Here is a 22,033-nt window from a genome sequence, read left to right as displayed (position 1 = left end):
CTGTGATTCATGTTGATGTCATTATTTTGGCATTCATATTGTTGTGTAGTGATATTTTGAATGGATTTTCTCCCTCTTATTATCCCTTGCCGAACAAACTGCAAAGTAAAAAAATATATATATTTATATGAACTGAAGCAAATGCATTTTGTATCTTAAAATAAACCTTTAAATTGTCATGGAACAAAGTTAATTTAGGGGCATGACCTTACTATAACCACACAACTGCTTTTCCCCCCCAAAAAATGCAGTTTGCTTTACAATATGCTCTCTGCTTCAGTTGCTTAAAATAGAATTTCAGTAATTTTTTCATCTTTTCATCTATTAAATCTTCTGCCCTTGTTGTTTTAACTTTGAATAGAAAAACTTTTTTTTCTCCAGTAAATACCTTATACAGCCCACTTCCTGTTTCTTGTCTGGAAAAAAGCCTAGGCTCTCTCTCTCACTCTTGTGAGAGTTTACCAGAAAGGGAGGGGGTGAGTCATAATGAGAGCTGCAGGGCAGCAGAGCTGGAGGTGTGCCTCTGTGTGTCTGAATAAATCCAGGAAGTGAACAGGCAGCAGCTTCAGCTGCCCACAGTTAAAATGTTTTCAGCCAGACTCAGTGGAGGGAGATTTCTGCAGCATATTTGGCAAGTACATAATCACAGTGTCGGAACATTTGGGGTTAAAAGAATACATATAAAGTCGCATATTGTATATTTGGCATTTGTTCCTATTCATGTATATTATGAACAAATGAGAGACCATTTTTGTCTCTAAAGTTCATGAGTTCATGAGCTCATGAATAGACAAGGATTGTATGTTTTTACAAGAGACTATAGATGTCTGGTTAAACCAATCTCACCAGGTTGTAACTCGAAGGTTTTGGACACCTAGTAAGATAAACAAGATAAAAGGACCAAAACAACTGGTATTGTCTTTATATAATGAGGCCATGGGGCTCATTCATAATTACTGTGGTACTGTCTAGTTAAAATAATGTTCATTTTAAATATATCTATACGGTATATCTATGAATTAATTATATATCCATATATAAACCTGTTTAATGTTTAATACATAGACATCATTGTATCAAGGGTCCCAGTATAAAATCCTATAAAGTTTAAAAGTATTAGAAACTGCTTAACTTAAATTCCAGTATTAGTTCAAAGGAACTTCCCAAACCATTAGTGTTAATCATAAACCTTATCTCAATCATAAATTGAGAAATAGCCGGGTTGTCTGTTAAAACTTGACATTGTTTTACAGATGTTGACAATTAATTGTGTTTTTCAAGGCTTAGGACAAAAGGGGTCATAAATTATTATGCGGCCTCACTGACCCAGAAAAATAGGAGTCATTCTTTATACAAGACTGTCCCTACAGGTTAAAAGTGGCATTACTCAAAATGGCCACATCCTTGGTTGCTATGGCAGCCTACCTAACATAGCATCATTTGACATCGTCAGTGACGTAGTAAGGTGAGATACACACCCACTTATTGGGTGTGTTAAAAAGGAGTTGAAGAGAACATGAGGGGGAGAATCTTGGAGGGTCAATCTTGGAGGGTCGCTGATGGAGGATCTCTCACTCGATCTCTGAAGGCTATCTCTCTATCTCTGTAAGGAAGCCGACTCTGAAGGGATGTCTGGGGAACTCTCGCTCTGAGAGGATCTCTGAAGGAAGCTGGAAGGGAGAGATTGAACGCAAACATGTAACAATGCTGGAAGGAGTCCTATGGGACTCATAATATAATTTTCTCAAACTGACAGACTCTTAAAATACTGGTAAAGTATAAATCTTTTATTATTACCTTTTGGTAATGGAATTGTTTTTGCATACACATAACTGAAACAATTTAAATATATTTGGCTAAGCAATTTGGGAGTTAGTTATTTTTAACTGCAGTATGAAATAATTAATTATTATTCCAAATATTAGGAGACATACACAAATTTTGTTTGTCTTTAAAAAGCTAAATGCCAACAGTTGTACAATGGTTTTAGGGTGATGTCTGTGAAAATAAATTCTCTTAAAAATAAGCTTGTTTGTATTGCCAAGCGTGTTTACAAAATGTCCTTTGATTTGTATACATATAAGAAGTAAAGAAGGAGATCTGTTTGTGTTCAGAAGAGATAGCATAATGTAAACAAAAGCTATTTACATGAAGTCGTGTAGTCACGGAAGGTTATTTTACAAGTTACCAGGTTTTAAATATACCAGGGTGATTTAAGTAAGAACTGTGAATATACCTTATCATATAATGTAAATATTATCTGAACATTTAACCATCATTTATCTCTGATTGTAGAAGTATATCAATTATTTGTTTGATCACGAATTATACCTGATTTTAATTTTGCACTATATCTTTAGTTAATAAATATATATATATATATATATATATATATATATATATATATATATATATATATATATATATATATATATATATATATATATATATTCATTTGTGTTACTTGTCTTCAAAATAGCACTGATAAAATAATTTTGGATTTCTTGTTTTGATATTGTAGAAAATTGTAATTCTCCCAAAGCACAGATTTACATATTTGCATAAATACAATAATATTTTTATATTTTAGTATAAACATTCTGACAGTATATGGAGGCAATATGCCGCGATACGTCAATTGTTCTGACAACAGTATATATAAAATAATATGCAAAGTGGTTGGAGGGAAGCTTCAGAATAGCAAAGATGTTTTTATTACAAATTATGTGAGCAGACTGCAGTTCCTCTTTAAGGACTTTAGAATGAAGTGCAGAAGAAGCAAGCCGGTTCCATAATTTTAACATATAATGTCACTGAACTCAAGTCCTATCATGGGCTGGTCTTTGCAGCATTATGCTCCACACTGCATTTTCTGAATGGCAAGTACAAAACAGGCACAAAGTGGCATCATCACTGCTATTTCCTATAGGGAGCAGACAGTTACATCTCTCTCTCTGTTATAAATCAGCCCCACTACATGATGAAAGCCTGCTAGTTGCTAATTATATGAGTAATAGAAGAAAGGCAATACATTGTTAAACTTTTAAACGTAAGATAAGTGTATATGCAATATGATTTTAGGGCTGATGACAGACCCATCATAGTACCTAATGGGGTGCAGTAGGCAGACACATTTTGGATATATAACAGCAATTAATATACTGTCTTGTGTGTTATACCCAAAAAGGTATAGTACATATTCCTATGCCCTGTATTATATATTAACGGCTCAAGCTACATACAACAAAGCAGGGGAAGTTCATATTACATTGTGAGTTCTGAGATTATATATAGTTGTAGTTAGAAAGAAAAGTGGCTCTATGTATGTAAAAGCAAACAGGACTATTGAATAATGTCTATCATGATTGGACTGCTAAACATCCAAAGCACCATATTCACTGTAAATGTGAAAAATATATCCGTGCTTAGAGTAGTAAAGCAACCAGCAGCTGTACACTATAACCCAGATACCAGGCACAGAAATAATATTTAAATAAAGTGCAGTGCTAGAACAATAGAGTGCAGTTTATGTGAATGCATGCAATATGTGCAAAGACAACCAAGTTTATGATAAAGTGCAATCTTGTGCAATCATTTAAATGTCAACAGCGTAAACATATCTAAATGTTAAAATCTATACAAGTATGCAGTGTATGCATTGCATGTGAAAAATATTGTGCAAAACAGAAAAAACGAAGACTAATGCCGCATGCACACGACCGTTATTCATGTCAAGGAAAAAAATGAAGTTTTTCTCTACGTGATTCCTCTCAAGCCTGCCTTGCATACACACGATCGTGAAAAATGCTTGAGCAAAGTGCGGTGACATACAACAGGTACGGCGGCACTATAAAGGGGAAGTTCCATTCGAATGGCGCCACCCTTTGGGCTACTTTTGCCGATTTCGTGTTACCGTGTGTTAGTAAAAGTTTGGTGAGAGACGAATCGCGCTTTTCAGTCTTCATGCTTTTCAGTCTGTTACAGCGTAGCGAATGTGCCATCTCCATTGCGAATGCTAGTTTTACCAGAATGAGCGCTCCCGTCTCATAACTTGCTTCTGAGCATGCGCGTTTTTTCCCCCTCGTACACACGATAGTTTTTCACAACGTGAAATAGAATGACGTGAAAAGCGACGAGAAAAAATAGAGCAGGTTCTACATTTTTAATGAACATTTTTCTCGTAGAGAAAAATGCTCTGGAGCCTACAAACGACCGTTTTTCACGACCAATTAAAAAAATGCAATTTTTCTCGTCATGAAAAACGGTCGTGTGTACGCGACATTATAACTATTAATCTAAGACTAATGATTTTGTTATTGGAACCTTAAAAGTCCCATACAGACTGTTTGCATTATATTTTTATGACTATTGAATAATGTTTTTTCTATAAAAATATTGTTAAAGTCAAAAGATCTAAATTACCATTACATGACACCCCCTTTCTCACAAACATATTTAGCTTTGGCAGGAAGGAAAATAAGTATTTCTTTAAGAATAGGGGGATTAAGAATGTTGGGTTTGTAAACAAAAAGCTCACTGGGTTTAGTAAATAAGATGAAGCTGTGTACACGATTATTCTCGAATCATCTGCAATCAATAATTAAATTTTTTTTTCTATTATTTACTTTCCTTTCAGGTGGTTGGGTATTCAAAGTTAAACACAGCTTCACTTTCACTTTGCTTTTTACTCCTTTAGTAAATTAACCTGACCGTCTGCCTAACATTCATCTAATATAGTCCTGCATTCTTCAGCTGTGTAAATTGCAGTATACTTAATAGGTGAATGAAAGACTACATGGTTGTATTGTTGAGGGTATAAAAAGGAAAATACTCCCACTTTTAATAGAAAAGAAATGTGGTTTCAGACTCATCCTAACTATGAAAACAGCAAATATTCTGGCCTTGGTTTCTTGTACATACTGTATTGAATTTTCATTGTGCCATTTACAGTACCTCAATACAAAGAATGCTCTCCTGTCATTTTTATTTATATATCAAAGAAAACATGGAAATTGGCATAGCTACTAACAGAGAACACTAAGGCATCGTACACACGATAGGATCGCCAGAGGACAGCGGTCTGAAGGACCGTTTTCATCAGTCCAAACCGATCGTGTGTAGGCCCCATAGGTTATTTAACCTCCGGTCAAAAAAAATGAGAACTTGCTTTAAAATTGAACCGATGGACGCCTAACCGATAGGTCAAAACCGATTGTTAGTATGCAAAAGCATCGGTTAAAAACTTCAAGTCGACGCATGCTTGGAAGCATTGAAGTTAGTTTTTTTCAGCACGTCGATGTGTTTTACGTCACCGCGTTCTGACACGATAGTTTTTTTAACAGATGGTGTGTACGCACGACGGACCATCAGTCAGCTTCATAGGTTAACCTAAGACAACGGTCCTTCAGATCGTTGTCCTCTGGCTATCCTATCGTGTGTACAAGGCCTTATGCCGCATACACACCATCACTTTATGTGATGAAAAAAAACGACACTTTCTGTGAAGTAAAAAATGACGTTTTTGAAACTTCAATTTTCAAAGACGAAGTTGCCTACACACCATCGTTTTCTCACAATGATCTTGCAAAGTGAGGTTACGTTCCACCACGTTTTACCATTGAAGCTAGCTTCTGGGCATGCGTGGATGAAAAAACGTCTTACAAAACGACGTTTTTTGCTACACACGGTCAATTTCTGTGAAGTAAAAAGTGCACTTTTGAAAAACAACACATAAAATTGAAGCATGCTTCAATTTTTTTTGGTCGTTTTTTACAAGACATAAAATGACGTTTTCCCCCACACACAGTCAATTAAAGTGACGTTTTTAAAAACGTCATTTTTTTTCATCACATAAAGTGATGGTGTGTACGCGGCATTAGACTGACTGATATATGTGTCATATATATTGTTCTGTTTACTGTTTCTTTATGCAGAAGATTAGAAGAAAGTCCCTCTTGAGATTAACTGTAGACTCTGGAATAGAGTGCCATGCTGAGTGAATGGTTTAGTGGGGGGAAATCAGTATCTTTTTTTTTTTTTTGGAATCATTATCTTTTACATTGAAAAACATCCAATCTTTGAACCAGTAAATGAGGGGGGGGGGCATAACAATTAACGCTTAAGAAACTGGTTATAGTGTAAAGTCAAAACTTTTTTTTTAAGCTTTGGATAGAGTGGAGAGGGATTAGAGCACCGGTCAGGTTTTACTGCTCAAAAAAAACTATATTCAAATAATGATAATCATGTAGTGCTCATACACTGATTTGAATTAAGTGCTTTAAGTGCAAAAAAAGGAAATCCATCCATATATACTGTACATGTAAAACTGTAAACATGTGCATTCATAAATGATGAAGGGGCCTCTCTATTGCCCCTGTGACTAAGTCTATTGAGACGAAACGTACATCGGGTTGGAGCACGCCTGCCGGGCAACAGGACGATCATTTCTGAATGCCTGATGTATTAATTTTACTTGCGAGTAGAATACTGTTCTTTTAATACATTTCTTATGATTGAAAATTGCATAATGAGCGATTGTGTTCCTTTTTGATACACACGCCTGGTTAATGATGATGACAAGTAACCAGCCATATTTTCATGTTATCTTTTGGATGACACATCTAACATATGGGTCCTGTGAAGGAAGTGTTATCTGCATACCCACAGTGGGGGGGTATTGTCCACTAATCTGTGGCTAGACCTCATTTGGGGTCTCCTCAAGCGTTATGGTGGAGCACGCACAAGAGATCACTTAGAGCACTCTTGGACTGTAATTAACCACTTAAGCCCCGTACCATTTTGCAGCTAAAGGACCTGGTCCCTTTTTGCGATTCGGCATTGCGTCGCTTTAACTGACAATTGCGCGGTCGTGCAATGTGGCTCCCAAACAAAATTGGCGTCCTTTTTTTCCCACAAATAGAGCCTTCTTTCAGTGGTATTTGATCACCTCTGCAGTTTAAATTGTTTGTGCTATAAACAAAAATAGAGCGAAAATTTTGAAAAAAAAAACAATATTTTTAACTTTTTGCTATAATAAATATACCCAAAAAATATCTAAAAAAAATTTTCCTCAGTTTAGGCCGATATGTATTATTCTACATATTTTTGGTAAAAACAAAAATCGCAATAAGCGTTTATTTATCTGTTTGCGCAAAAGTTATAGCGTCTTCAAAATAGGGGATCGTTTTATGGCATTTTTATTAATAATTTTTTTTACTAGTAATAGTGGCGATCAGCGATTTTTATCGTGACTGCGACATTATGGCGGACACATCGGACACTTTTGACACTATTTTGGGACCATTGTCATTTTTACAGAGATCAGTGCTATAAAAATGCACTGATTACTCTGAAAATGACTCTGGCAGTGAAGGGGTTAACCTGTAGGGGGCGCTAAAGGGGTTAAGTGTGCCCTAATGTGTGTTTCTTACTGTAGGGGGCGTGGCTTGGTGTGTGACGTCACTGATCGTCGTTCCCTATGACAGGGAACAGACGATCAGTGACAGGCTCACTAGGAAGCATGGGGGAGAGGTTTGTTTACACTTACCTCTCCCCGTTCTTCAGTTCTGTGACCCGATCACGGGACACCGGCGGCGATCAGGTCTGTGGGTCCACCGGTCCCGCGGGCGCGGTCACGGTGCTCAGGACAGGGTCGCAAGTGGACGACCCACGGCTGAGCTCTTAAAGGGCAACGTACCTGTACGTGCTTATGCCCAGCCGTGACGCTCTGTCGACGTATATTGGCGTGAGGCAGTCCTTAAGTGGTTAGGCATGTGTAGAGCACTAGGGTCACCACCAGTATTTGGATTACTCTATCTATATCATTCACCAATTTCATGCCACATTTGAAGATTTTACATTTTGAAAGAACATTATTTGATTTATGTTATGTTTTGCACAAAATAATTGGCACTTAATTTATGAATGCACAAATTTACACCCCTCACATTTTTGTAAATATTTTATTATATCTTTTCATGTGACAGAACTGAAGAAATTACATTTTGCTACAATGCAAAGTAGTGAATGTACAGCTTGTATAGCAGTGTAAAGTTGCTGTCCCCTCAAAATAACTCTACACACAGTCATTAATGTCTAACCACTGGCAACAAAAGTGAGTACACCCCTAAGTGAAAATGTCCAAATTGAGCCCAAAGTATCAATACTTTGTGTGGCCACCATTATTTTCCAGTACTGCCTTAAAGGGGTTGTAAAGGTACAATTTTTTTTCCTGAAATAGCTTCCTTTACCTTAGTGCAGTCCTCCTTCACTTACCTCATCCTTCGATTTTGGTTTAAAATGTCCTTATTTCTTCTGAGAAATCCTCACTTCCTGTTCTTCTGTCTGTCTACTCCACACAGTAATGCAAGGCTTTCTCCCTGGTGTGGAGTGTCGTGCTTGCCCCTCCCTTGAGGGGGGAGGGAGCGAGCAGGAGAGTCAGGACGCCCACTAACACACAGCTCCTTTCTCTATCTGCAACGTAGAGAGCGTCCTGACTCTCCTGCGCACCCCCTCAAGGAAGGGGGTGAGCATGACACTCCACTCCAGGGAGATAGCCTCGCATTACTGTGTGGAGTTACAGACAGAAGAACAGGAAGTGAGGATTTCTCAGAAGAAATAAGGACATTTAAAAGCAAAATCGAAGGATGAGGTAAGTGAAGGAGGACTTTACTAAGGTAAAGGAAGCTATTTAGGAAAAATTTGTTTTACCTTTACAACCCCTTTAACCCACTTGGGCATGGAGTTCACCAGAGCTTCACATATTGCCACTGGGCTTCCACTCCTCCATGACGACTTCATGTAGCTGGTGGATGTTAAAGACCTTGCGCTCCTCCACCTTCCATTTGAGGATGCCCCACAGATGCTCAATAGGGTTTAGGTCTGGAGACATGCTTGGCCAGTCCATTACCTTTACCCTTAGCTTCTTTAGCAAGGCAGACGTCATCCTGGAGGTGTGTTTGGGGTCATTATCATGTTGGAATATTGCCCTACATCCCAGTCTCTGAAGGGAGGGGATCATGCTCTTCTTCAGTATGTCACAGTACATGTTGGCATTCATGGTTCCCTCAATGAACTGTAGCTCCCCAGTGCTGGCAGCACTCATGCAGCCCCAGACCATGACACTCCTACCACCATGCTTGACTGTAGGCAAGACACACTTGTCTTTGTACTCCTCACCTCGTTGCCGCCACACACGCTTGACACCATCTGAACTAAATAAGTTTGTCTTGGTCTCATCAGACCACAGGACATGGTTCCAGTAATCCAGTAAAATGTCCTTAGTCGGCTTGTCTTCAGTAAACTGTTTGCAGGCTTTCTTGTGCATCATCTTTAGAAGAGGCTTCCTTCTGGGACGACAGCCATGCAGACCAATGTGAGTGTGCCGCATGTGGTCTGAGCACTGACAGGCTGAACCCCCCACCCCTTCAACCTCTTCAGCAATGCTGGCAGCACTCATGCATCTATTTCTCAAAGACAACCTAGGGGTATGATGCTGAGCACATGCACTCAACTTCTTTGCTTGCCCATGGCGAGGCCTGTTCTGAGTGGAACCTGTCCTGTTGAGTGAGTGAGTGAAAAACGTATATAGCGCTACACATGCGAACTGAATCGCCTCTGGGCGCTTGTTTGACCACTTTTCCCTTGAGCTCAGAAGAGGTGGGTTTTGATCTTTCTCCTAAAGGCCAAGTGGTTCTCCTCCAACCGAATGGAGGTTGGTAAAGTGTTCCAAAGTCGAGGGCCTTGGACAGCAAATCTTCTTTCTCCTTTGGACTTGTATCTGGTTTTGGGGATTTGGAGTAAATTTTGGTTGGAGGATCGCAGAACGCGATTTGGGTTGTAGGCTTTTATTTTGTCGCATAGGTATTGGGGGGCATTTCCCCAAATACATTTATGCGTTAGACAGAGTGCTTTGAAAGTGATTCTGTCTTTCACTGGTAGCCAGTGAAGGCTTCTCAGTGATGGGGAGATTGATTCTCATGTTTTTTTCCAGTCACCAGATGCGTGGCCGTGTTCTGAACGACCTGCAGGCGCGTGATTTGGTAATTTGGGAGTCCGAGATAGAGGGCATTTGCATAGTCCAGCCTGGAGTTAACAATTGTTCCCACCACGACTGCTATGTCTTCTTTAGGAATAAATGGAATTAGTCTGTGTAATAAGCGTAGCAGATGTTGTGATCCGCTGACTACTGACCCTATTTGTGCATCCATTGTCATATAGGTGTCAAAGATGACCCCGTGACTTTTGACTTTGGTGCTAGGGGTGATGATTTTTTCTAGAATGGGCGGAGGTGTCCAGGTTGTTGCCAATTGATTCTTCCGATTGGCGTGAAACAGGAGAAGTTCTGTTTTTGAGCCGTTGAGTTTAAGATAACTCTTTGTCATCCAGTTCTCTATCAAAGAGAGACATTTCTCTAGATTGAGATGGTGATCCTTTGTGTTGCAGATACGAAAATACAATTGTGTGTCATCCACATAGGAGTGGTAGAGCAGCTTTTGGCTGCTCATAATTTCAAAAAGAGGGCGAACATAGATATTAAACCACGGTATGGTCTTGGCCACTATTCTGCAGCTCAGTTTCAGGGTCTTGACAATTTTCTTATAGCCTAGGCCAGTGATGGCGAGCCTTGGCACTCCAGATGTTTTTGAACTACATTTCCCATGATGCTCCCCTACACTGCAGAGTACATGAGCATCATGGGAAATGTAGTTCCGAAACATCTGGGGTGCCAAGGTTCACCATCACTGGCCTAGGCTATCTTTATGTAGCGCAACAATTCTTTTTTTCAGATCCTCACAGAGTTCTTTGCAATGAGGTGCCATGTTGAACTTCCAGTGACCAGTATGTGAGAGTGAGAGCAATAACACCAAATTTAACACACCTGCTCCCCATTCACGCCTGAGACCTTGTAACACTAACGAGTCAAATTTGGACATTTTCACTTAGGGGTGTAGTCACTTTTGTTGCCAGTTTATACATTAATGGCTGTGTGTTGAGTTATTTTGAGGTGTCAGCAAATTTACACTGTTATACAAGCTGTACATTCACATTGTAGCAAAGTGTCATTTGTTGAGTGTTGTCACGTAAAAAGATATAATAAAATATTTACAAAAATGTCCAATAACAAAAAGTATTGTATTTTTGAACATAATAGGAGCATATTGTGATTGGATGATGAGAGAGGAGAGGCGAGGATGCACACGACTTCTTGTCTTCCAATCACGGAATGCCTTTTATTCTGCAAAGCAAACACAGGGCTTTTTGTTGATGGGCAAAGAGAGAGGAGGGGCACGGTGGGGCCAGATCCCTTCCCGTCTGTCACTGCTCTAATGGCTGCAGCACCCAGAAATCCGATGGAGCCAGTTTGTATTGAGGTATTATTTTACCAGCATACAGCAGCACTGCTTACACAGCATACCTACAGTGCCTTAAATAAGTATTTGTACCCCTTGAAATCTTCCACATTTTCTCATGTTACAACCAAAAATGTAAAATGTTTTTTATTTTATGTGAAAGACCAACACAAAGTGGCACATAATTGTTAAGCGGAAAGAAAATGATAAATGGTTTTCAAATGTGTTTACAAATAAATATGTGAAAATTGTGATGTTCATTTGTATTCAACTAAAAAAGAAGGGGAGGATGGAGGTTGGGGATTGGGCCGAAAGAGGGGCCCTAAAGGGGTTACTATGAGCAACAAGTAATGATCAGGAAAGTATATACCTTGATACAAAATGTATTTATTGGTAGTATCAAAAAGTAGAGTATAAAAAAGTACAACAGTAAATAAACTACGTAGACAAAGGTAATCTATATTGAGCGGATGATTACCATTTATAAATTCACAGACAAGACACACGAAAAAGACACAGACATAAATTAACAGCACGGTCCGGACGTGTATGTGCCCTGGGCCCTGTCATTGTTTGGCCCAAAGCAGTTGCCTCATACGTTCCAACTATCCTGGTTTAAATTTCCTTGTCCCTTGAAGTTTTAGTCCAATGCTGTGTCCCAATATCTCAGTGTGAAGTGCTGCTACTAATGCTGCCCAGCTCTTCCCTATTGCCATGTACCCAAGAGTCACCTGTAGACCCTGTGTTTACAAGTAAATAACCATCATTCATATGTAAATTGTTATTAACAATTAATGGCGCTGCTGTGTATTTGCTAAAGGGCAGCACGTTTCTGCGGTGTTAGGAAAATAATTTTACATGCGTTTCGGACACACAGATATGAACACAGGCTAAATGTCTCAGTTACATTGGTGGTCAGTGTAAATATTCTCATTACATTGGGGTTTGGTGTAGAATCATTTCATTCACACTAGTGGCCAGTGTGAAGATCCCCCTTACATTAGTGGTCAGTGTAAATCCCTCCTTTCATTGGTTACTGTGAATGCTCCTATTACATTAGTGATCAGTGAAAATCGCCTTTACATTAGTGGTCAGTGTAAATCTTGTCATTACATTGGGGCTTGGGGTACAATCCTATTATTTACACTATGGGCCAGTGTGAAGGTCCCCTTCCTTACAGTGGTGGTTACTGTGAATGCTCCAATACATTAATGGTCAGTGAAAATCCCCTTTACATTGGGGGTCATTGTAAATCTTCTCATTACATTGGGTCTTGGGGTACAATCCTTTTATTCACACTAGTGGCCCGTGTGAAGGCCCCCTTACATTAGTGGTCACTGTAAATCCCTCCTTACATTGGTGGTTACTGTGAATGATTATATTACATTGGTGACCAGTGTTAAATTAGTAGCTGGTAATAAAAAAAACAGCATTGCCATTGATCACACTCCCCCCCCCCCCAGCGCTGCCACTGAACCCAGGAGTTTTCTGCCTATTTATGGGTCTCCTCACCACCCCAGTCCCAGGTGTGCAGGCAGGTGGAGAGCAAAATTGCATGAGGGGGCAAAACAATGTTTGCCCAGGGTCCAATCAATATTAAGGCTTCATTTCCATGGACATTTTAAAAAGCGGGCTGTAAAGCTAGTACAGATGCCAGGAAAAAAGCGGCGTTTTTAACACGATTTTTTCCGCATTTTGCATTGAATTCAATGCACCATTTGCAGCGGTAGTTTTCAGCCGCGTTTTTCTGTTTCTATTCAAAATCAATGGTTCCCTATGGGAGCCCATTGATTTGAATAGAGGTTGCACCAGAAGTTGGATCAAGATGAGGTTCCCCCCCAGGATGATACCAGACCCTTTCGGTCTGGTATGGATTTTAAGGGGAACACCTACGCCGAGCAGCTTCATTGGCTGCTTGGCGAAATGACGTATAGCTACGTGATCTCGCCCAGCAGAGCCGACCTGTCGCCGTATAACTGCGGCGGCTGGTCAGCAAGCAGTTAAAAACGGCTCAGCCATCTACAGCTGAAAAACGTCATGGTGGGCATGAGGCCATAGACTAACATGGAGAGCTGTTTTTAAGCTGCAAAAAATGCTCAGAAAAGTGGCTGTAAAAATGTCTGTGGAAATGAAGCCTAAAGACGGCCCTGTACCTGGTGCAGGATTTACAAAAAACATGTTTTCCTTGAGTTTGGTTTTAATAAAAAGATGTCTGGTTAGAAATGTTTCACGAGTGTATGATATTCTTTAGCTGATGTCAAGATTTTAGGCAACATCTCTAATAAAAAGCAAGAGAGAGAGTGTTTTACATTTTTGAGTAGATGTTTGTTTCAGAATTGGTTTTAAAGAAGCTTTTGTAGTGAAGTGTTTCTGAATGTTAGTGTAAATGTATGAAAAATAAAGATATAACTAATGTAGAAGGCATATTAATTTAAGCGATATTTAAGAAATAATTGTTTGGAAGCAGCAAATGTATGCATGCCAAGGGTACTTGCAGTAAAGTGGCATATATCAGGTGATACTTGGTAGAACTTGACTTTTAAAAAGGCAATAGTAGTTACGGTAAGGTTGAGAACCACCGACTATGAATGGTTTTATTCCAACCAAAAATGCTAAAGAACATATGGGCTCTCGTATTATGCAAAAGGGGAGGTTGTTAATAATACCCAATGAACTGGATTCTTGCAGGGTTTAGGGCTTCTGTCATCAGGCTTTCGGCTTGTTTTGATGTGCAAATGCATATTTCTTTTAGGTGCATTCTACTTACTTGCATTTAACATCAGTTTGAAATGATTTAGAGATAATTTTTAATGTATTTTTTTAATTTGTATATATTTTTTTTAAGGTGCATTTGATCTGCATTTTTCCTCCTTCTGAGCTGTATCAACCTGTTTCAAGTTGCTTTGATGCCCCTTGTGACTTGTATGGGGAGAGTGGCAGTTTTGCAATAAACAAAAGCCCATTGACAGGCCCCCAAAAACTTTTGGAAGTGTTATATTTCAGGCCTATTCTAGTCCTGTGCATCTCCATACTGTTTGATTGTGACCATGGCGGCAGCAGCAGCAGGCCTATGAATGATTTATTTGCTGTGGTGTTCATACATCTGACCTTTAGATGTCACTATTTACAACTATTACCTGTATAATACTATCTATAATGAAATAGTTGCAGTTACTGTTGCACTATACTCAATACTCATAGATACATAAACTTGTTAATAAAGCACTGTATAACTAATCTTTTTCCCAGACTACAGGATGCAAATAAAAACTGGCAACAAGGATGGGCCTTCTATCTCTACAGCAGCCTTCACCTTTTCTTTTACTTCTGGTGAGCCTGCAATTAATTTTACTTGGTGAATTTTGAGTTGAATACTTTCTGCTAATCGCAAAATTTTCTTCCATCAGAGGTCCGAATATCACGTCGGTACCTGTGGCACCTTTTCGCATGTGCCAAACCGCATGTTGCTGCAGCACCATGCGGCTTGGTGCAGTGCTATTTTGGAAAAAAAAGGTCAAGCACTTCTTTCTCTGTGTTTCTTGCAGGTAGTGCAGCCCATTAAAATGGGCTGGCCTACCTACGACGTGTGCACCTAATGCACATACACAGATGTGAACCCATTTTTACTTCAGCACCCTCAGTCCCCAGTGCACATCAGAGTCCCCTCCCTCTTGATGAGTATCCTCGGGTCCCCCTTTACATCGCACCCCTCCACCCCTTTCACAGTAATGTTCTCACACTTACTTGACATCAACCTCCAGACAGTACTGTCCCCTGCCCCTTTTTACATTATCCCCCAAATTACTGTCCTCAGTACACTGTCTTCATTGCCCCCCCCCCACATAACAGTCCTCAGCCTCCCCCAATTTAATGTCCTCAGATCCTTCCCAATACACATTACAGCCCTCAGCCAGCACACATTACTATCCTCAGCCCCCTTTATATTACTGTCCTTATTGCCCCCCACATTACATTTCTCACACACATAGGTCCTCAGTACCCCACTTTAATGTCCTCAGCTCCCTCCACATTACAATCATCAGTATCCCCACATTACAGGCCATAGTCCCCCCCCCTTTAATGTCCTTCACCCCCCCACATTACAGCCCTCAAGTACCCCAATTTAATGTCCTCAACTCCCTCCACATTACAATCATCAGTCTCCCCACATTTAAGTCCTTATCCCCCCTTAATGTCCTCAGTCTCTCCCCCCAGACAATAAAGTCCTCAGTCTCTCCCCCCAGACAATACAGTCCTCAGCCCCCCTTTAATTGTACACAGCCCCCCCACACACACACACGCACGCACACACACACACACACACACACACACATTACAGTCCTCAGCTCCCCTTTAAGGTTCACAGCCCCCCCACACACACACGCACATACATTACAGTCCTCAGCCCCCCTTTAATATCCACAGCCCCCCCAACACACATCACAGTCCTCAGCAACTGCACTTAAATGTCATCACATTCCTGAGCTCCTATTCATATTTTCATATTAGTGTCCTTACTCCCTGTAACTTCACCCCTTGCCTCATTGTCTTACCTTACACAGACCGAAGATCCGAGGGAGGCTCAGCCTGTCTGGATGGAGGGAGGGTGTTGCAAGATGGTGATCATCCTAGCAGCCAATCACTTGTTTATTAACCTCAAAGAGCTCTGCCCTCCATCTAGAACTGTGCCGCCTCCTACTGTCCGCTCTCTGATGCTTCTAAATGATGACTTTGTGCCTAGAGTAAGCATACATGCAGAACAATATAACTTTTGGCAGCATTGGCAGCTTAATGGTAAATCCACAGTACATGTTATTGCAGCTTTGAGAGAATTGGTTGTTACTTATAAGTTTGGTGCTCTAACAGATGAAATTTTGAGATCAGCTAGTAGAAAGAAAAAAGAAAAGAAAAACTCAGCCTACTATGGAGAAAGATTGTTTTTGAAACATGATCTAACTCTCACGAAGACTATTACAATTCCAAGTCAAAGCGGAATTGTCAGGGGACTCTTGGCACCATATAGGCTGTAAATCCAGACTATGACCCCCATAACACACATATGCAGGCCTACAAAGGAACAACATTAAATTCATCTAAACTGCAATGCAGAGCTCCATACACACAAAACATGTACAGCTTCAGGTGTGGCTCAACACAGCACATTGCAAATTATGCTGTGTGTTTAAAAAATATGGCCCAGATTCACAAAGGAGATACGACGGTGTATCTCAGATACTCCGTCGTATCTCTCAGAGTATCTATGCGACTGATTCATAGAATCAGTTACGCATAGATATCCCTAAGATCCGACAGATGTAATTGTTTTACACTGTCGGATCTTAGGATGCAGTACCGCGGCCGCCGCTGGGGGGAGTTCACGTCGTAAACCAACGTCGGGTATGTAAATTAGGAGTTACGGCAATCCACGATGGTTTTTCGCGTTCGCTACGTTGCCGCTAGTCTAGTTTCCCGTCGCAAAGTTAGTTGTCGTTTTGGGTGCCTTAAACTTTAGTCAGCAAACGTATTGCTGTCTAAAGTATGGCCGTCGTTCCCGCGTCGAAATTTTAAATTTCACATTGTTTGCGTAACACGCCCGGGAATACAGAAGTATGCTACGCGTTTCGCCGTTCGAAAAAATGACGTCACTTCGTGCAAAGCACGGTGGGAGTTACGAAACGGAGCATGCGCAGTAGGTCCGGCGCGGGAGCGCGCCTAATTTAAATGGCCCACGCCTATTTAAATTACGCGGGCTTCCCCCGGAGGCCGCCGGCGTAGTTTTCATCGCAAGTGCTTTGTGAATCAGGCACTTGCGATGAAAACTTGCGGCGGTGTAACGTATCTACGATACGTTACACCGCCGCACTTCTACCTGAATCTGGCCCTATATGCTCAGTGTCATAGGTGCAGGAAAATTGGATACTTTGAAAAAACTGCCATACTTCTACTGTTAGACGGGTTTGTGAAGTTACTGCCCTGGAGATTACCATCTTAGTTGCAAATAGATTTCATGCTTCCATTCCAGATAATCTTTTGTGCACTATTACTACTGCTTCCATTAACAAGTCTATTCCATTATCTTATTGTTTGATACAGGATCTGGTATCTCTATACTACCTGAGGAAATCTACCAGAAGTAGTTTGCAAATTAAACACTCACTTGGTTGCCTGCTATTGACTGCACCATTTCAATCAACTAGTGCACAAGAAGAATTCCACATTGTAAAGCAAGACACAACTAACCTGGGCAGAGATACTTTTGCTGCACTACTATAATTAGTAAATAGTCTTATCACAACAGCTCCAGTTGCCCCATGCTAGTAGTGTGCAAAGTTTCACTACTCAACGTCACCTAAATGGGTTGTACACACAATTAAAGTTTAATCAGATGTGATACCAGCGTATAAGAAATTGAGACACTAACCTTGGGCAGGCCACAAATCAAGTGACCTATTTTCTTTCCTGCAACCATTAGTTGCAGGAAAGAAAATTGCTGGATTCCCCCATTGACACAGAAAGTGTGGATGGTGGAATCCTTCCCATACAGCTATTGTGTTCCCAGGGGGGGGGGGGGGGGGGGGGTTATGCTGGCAATAATTGCATGCTAGAAATCCAACATGCTGGTTGTACCCATTTAAAATCGATGGATCAACTTGGATACAATGAGCTTGCCCATACTGGCTAGGTTTCGAACCATCTACAGTATATAAGCTGCTTTCCAAGAACTTAAAAGAATTCCTAGAACAAGATGTCACTGAAAATATTGATCTATTTGAATGGGTATCTCCTTGCATTGTGACAATGAAAAAAACAGGCGTTAACTAGACTATGTGCTGATTTTCAGGAACCAAATAAAGCTCTTGGGGCAGATCCTCAAAGAAATTACGCCGGCGTATCTGTTGATACGCCGCGTAATTTCAAATTTTGCGCGTCGTATCTTTGTTTTGGTATCCACCAAACAAGATACGACGGCATCTGTGTTAGATCCGACAGGCGTACGCCTTAGTACGCCGTCGGATCTAAGATGCAATTTTCCGCCGTCGCATTCTTTTACTTCGTTTCCGTTTGGCTTTTTCCAGTGTATAGTTAAAGCTGCTATCTGGTGGCGTACTCAATGTTAAGTATGGCCGTCGTTCCCGTGTATAATTTTGAAAATTTTACGTTGTTTGCGTAAGTCGTCCGTGAATGGGGCTGGACGCCATTTACGTTCACAACGAAAACAATGACGTCCTTGCGACGTATTTGGAGCAATGCACCCTGGGAGTTTTGATGGACGGGGCATGCGCAGTTCGTTCGGCGCAGGGACGCACTTCATTTAAATGAAACACGCCCCCTACTCGCCGCATTTGAATTCCGCGCCCTTACGCCGCGAGAGATACACTACGCCGCCGTTACTTACGGCACAAATTCTTTCAGGATTCAAAGATTTGCAAAGTAAGTTACAGCGGCATAGCGTATCTCACACACGCTGCGCCCACGCAAATGTATGTGGATCTGCCCCCTTGTTTTTAATAGTCACCCCTTGCCACATATTGAAGAAGTATTTTCAGAACTCAGAGGAGATAAATTATTTTCTACCATGGATCTTCAAAATATGTTTCATCAGGTTTTGCTGGATAATGAAAGTAGGGACCTCACTGCATTCATTAAACATGACGGACTATTGTATTTCAAGTGCATAGTTTATGGGTTAGCTTTAGCACCCAGTTGTTTTCAAAGACTGGTGTTTTTAATCCTCAGCCTAGCGTACAGTGCTTTCTGGATGACATAACTACATACATACCAACTCTGGCATTTCATGACATATACCCTAAAATATTCCTAAATCGCATTAAATCTTCAGAGTTAAAAATGTATATTTGTAATTGCTGCTGTAGACAAACTCAGTTGTCCGCAACCTGACTTTTTGAATCCTCAAATGCCTTGTACACACGATCGGAATTTCCGATGGAAAAAGCCAGACTGAGATCTTACTTCATGACTTTCTAAATGTATTTCCAATTACTGTATGTGGAATTGTGTCAGCAGTGAGAGACGGCCCAACACAGCTTTGATATAATAAAAAAAAAAAAGCTTACATATTTTGAGCAATCCAGGCTTTAGTTGATCCTTTGCTGCCTACTAGTGACATATCATAGTAATTTAACTACACTGCTTACTGCAAAGAGACTAGGGTAAGCAGAAATGTATAGGGCCAGGTGGTCAGCAAGGCTTCTCAATTTTATTGTACAATGCAGCTAAAGCCAGGTTTGAAAACTGTCACTGCTGATTGTTTGTTACAGTCATCCTAATGCCTGGTACACACAATGAGACTATTGGATGAATGATCGCCCTTTTTTTTTTTTTTTTCGAGCTTATCTTATGTCGAAAATGAAGAGTTTACTAAAGTTATGAAAATTCTCGTACGACAGAATAAAAAAGTGATGTAAAGTGTTGTAGTGTATTTGTATTGTATTGTATTTTCGAATGACAACTGTACTGGTTAAACGAAAATCGTACGACCTGGTATTGTACGAGAATGATTTCCTTGATTGGCTCTCGAAAGCTGTGTACTAACGATCAGATTATGATATGATCGCGTCAAAAGCGGTATTTTTTGTACGATTTTCTGATCGTGTGTACGGGCCATTACTTGCAGTTCCTAGTACACAAATGAGGATGTTGACGTTATGGCATTTAAATGCAATTACAGCCTCTGATTTCAAAGAAGCTCGTCCTGCATGACCAGTACAAAAGCCCTGTTTTATGACTTAACTTTAGGCTAGGATAGGATATGAACTACACTGCTTGCCATATTGTCTGTGGATTGTTTACTAGTAGTAGAGAGTTATAGAGAAGGCCTTATACTTGCACATACAGTAAGAGTCACCAAGGAATTCTAAGAACAAAGCAAAGACTATACCGGTGGCCAGGAATGGATAGCCAAATACTAACTGCCATTTAATCTTGCGTCACTTATCAGAGTCATGACAAATCTGCTGTCACACACATTCCACTTTTCCAGCCAGTGCCATTTCTAATTATGCTTGGGAAAAGCTTGCTATTGATATTGTAGATTCTTTCACAGAAGCACCTGTGCACTGCCAATCTGCTATAACATTAATGGAATTTTTACAGGAAAGAGCCAAGAATTGCATTTGTCTCAAATATAACATCTGCTACTGTAATTACATTTCTCTCCAGAAGTCTTCAGTAGAGAAGGTACCCAAAAGGAACCAGTGTCAGACAATGGACCACACTTTGTTTCATCTGAGTTTGAATCCATCCTGTGAGAGAGAAATATTGTGCATAGGAAATCTTAGTATAGTATACCAAAGCAAAAGAAAGATTCAACAAAAGCCTAAAAGATGTTTTTCATACTCCAAATCCTACTGGTAAAACATGGAAAGTGTTTACTATGGAATCCCATGCATGCTTGAGTTGTTAAAGTGTTTCTATGGTCAAAATGTAAATTCATATTTTCAATTCCACATTGAAATTATTCTACCCTACTCTTATTAATTTGAACAATCTTGACGTTTGTAAACTTACTTTTTGAAGATCCCCACATACAGTTGTGCTTATAAGTTTACATACCCTGGCAGAATTTATAATTTCATGGCCATTTTTCAGAGAATATGAATGATAACACAAAAATATTTTTTTTACTCATGGTTAGTGTTTGGCTGAAGCCATTTATTATCAATCAACTGTGTTTACTCTTTTTAAATCATAATGACAACAGAAACTACCCAAATGTTCACACGCCCTGGTGATTTTGGCCTGATAACATGCACACAGGTTGACACAAAGGGGTTTGAATGGCTATTAAAGAGGAAGTAAACCCTAATGGGTTTCCCTGCAAAGGTAAAGCATAATGGGATGCATAGTAGCCCATTATGTGTAATTTCCTTGAAACCGAAACCTGCGATGTCACCACTGTCCCCTCTTTCACAAAGCGTCCATCTTCCTTCCGGGTATCATGGCTCTGGCGCTGTGATTGGCCGGAGCCGCGATGACGTCACTCCCACGCATGCGTGCCAGAGCCGCCATTCACAGCACAAGCTCCTTTAGAAACAGAACGCTCACCGCAGACATCGGCACACGTCTCATTTTTAAATATCTCCTAAACTGTGGAGGTTTGGGAGATATTTCGAGCACTTACAGGTAAGCCTTAATCTAGGCTTACCTGTAGGTAAAAGAGGTTGTAACGGGTTTACAACCACTTTAAAGGTAACCATCCTCACCTGTGATCTGTTTTCTTGTAATTAGGGTGTGTGTGTATAAAAGGTCAATGCTTTTCTGTACTCCTGACAGACATTTACATCTTTCATCCAGTGCTGCACTGATGTTTCTAGATTCTGAGCCATGTGGAAAGCAAAAGAATTGTCAAAAGATCTGTGGGAAAAAGGTAGTGGAACTGTATAAAATATCCAAAGAATTGAGAATGCCAACCAGCAGTGTTGAAACTCTAATCAAGAAGTGGAAAATTAGGAGTTCTGTTGAAACCAAACCAACAGTCAGGTAGACCAACAAAAATTTCAGCCACAACTGCCAGGAAAATTGTTTGGGAAACAAAGAAAAACACACAAATAGCTTCAGGTGACATACAGAACTCTTTGAAAACATGTGGTGTGGCTGTTTCAAGATGCACAATAAGGAGGCACTGGAAAAAAGATGGGCTGCATGGTCGAGTCGCCAGAAGA

The 22,033-nt window shown here is 40.3% G+C and overlaps 1 long non-coding RNA gene across 1 annotated transcript; it reads right to left on the bottom strand.

Moving 5' to 3' along the window:
• Positions 1-1,100: 1,100 nt before the first annotated feature.
• On the bottom strand, positions 1,101-20,611 carry LOC120939656. Its single transcript, XR_005749339.1, has 3 exons — positions 20,520-20,611; positions 15,905-16,088; positions 1,101-1,670 (listed from the first exon to the last, which is right to left on the bottom strand). It is a non-coding gene; the product is annotated as an uncharacterized LOC120939656 (long non-coding RNA).
• Between the last annotated feature and the right edge of the window lie 1,422 nt (positions 20,612-22,033).

The sequence above is a fragment of the Rana temporaria genome, chromosome 5 (assembly GCF_905171775.1).
Source record: "Rana temporaria chromosome 5, aRanTem1.1, whole genome shotgun sequence".
NCBI lineage: Eukaryota > Metazoa > Chordata > Amphibia > Anura > Ranidae > Rana > Rana temporaria.
This window is presented reverse-complemented; position numbering and strand designations above follow the sequence as displayed.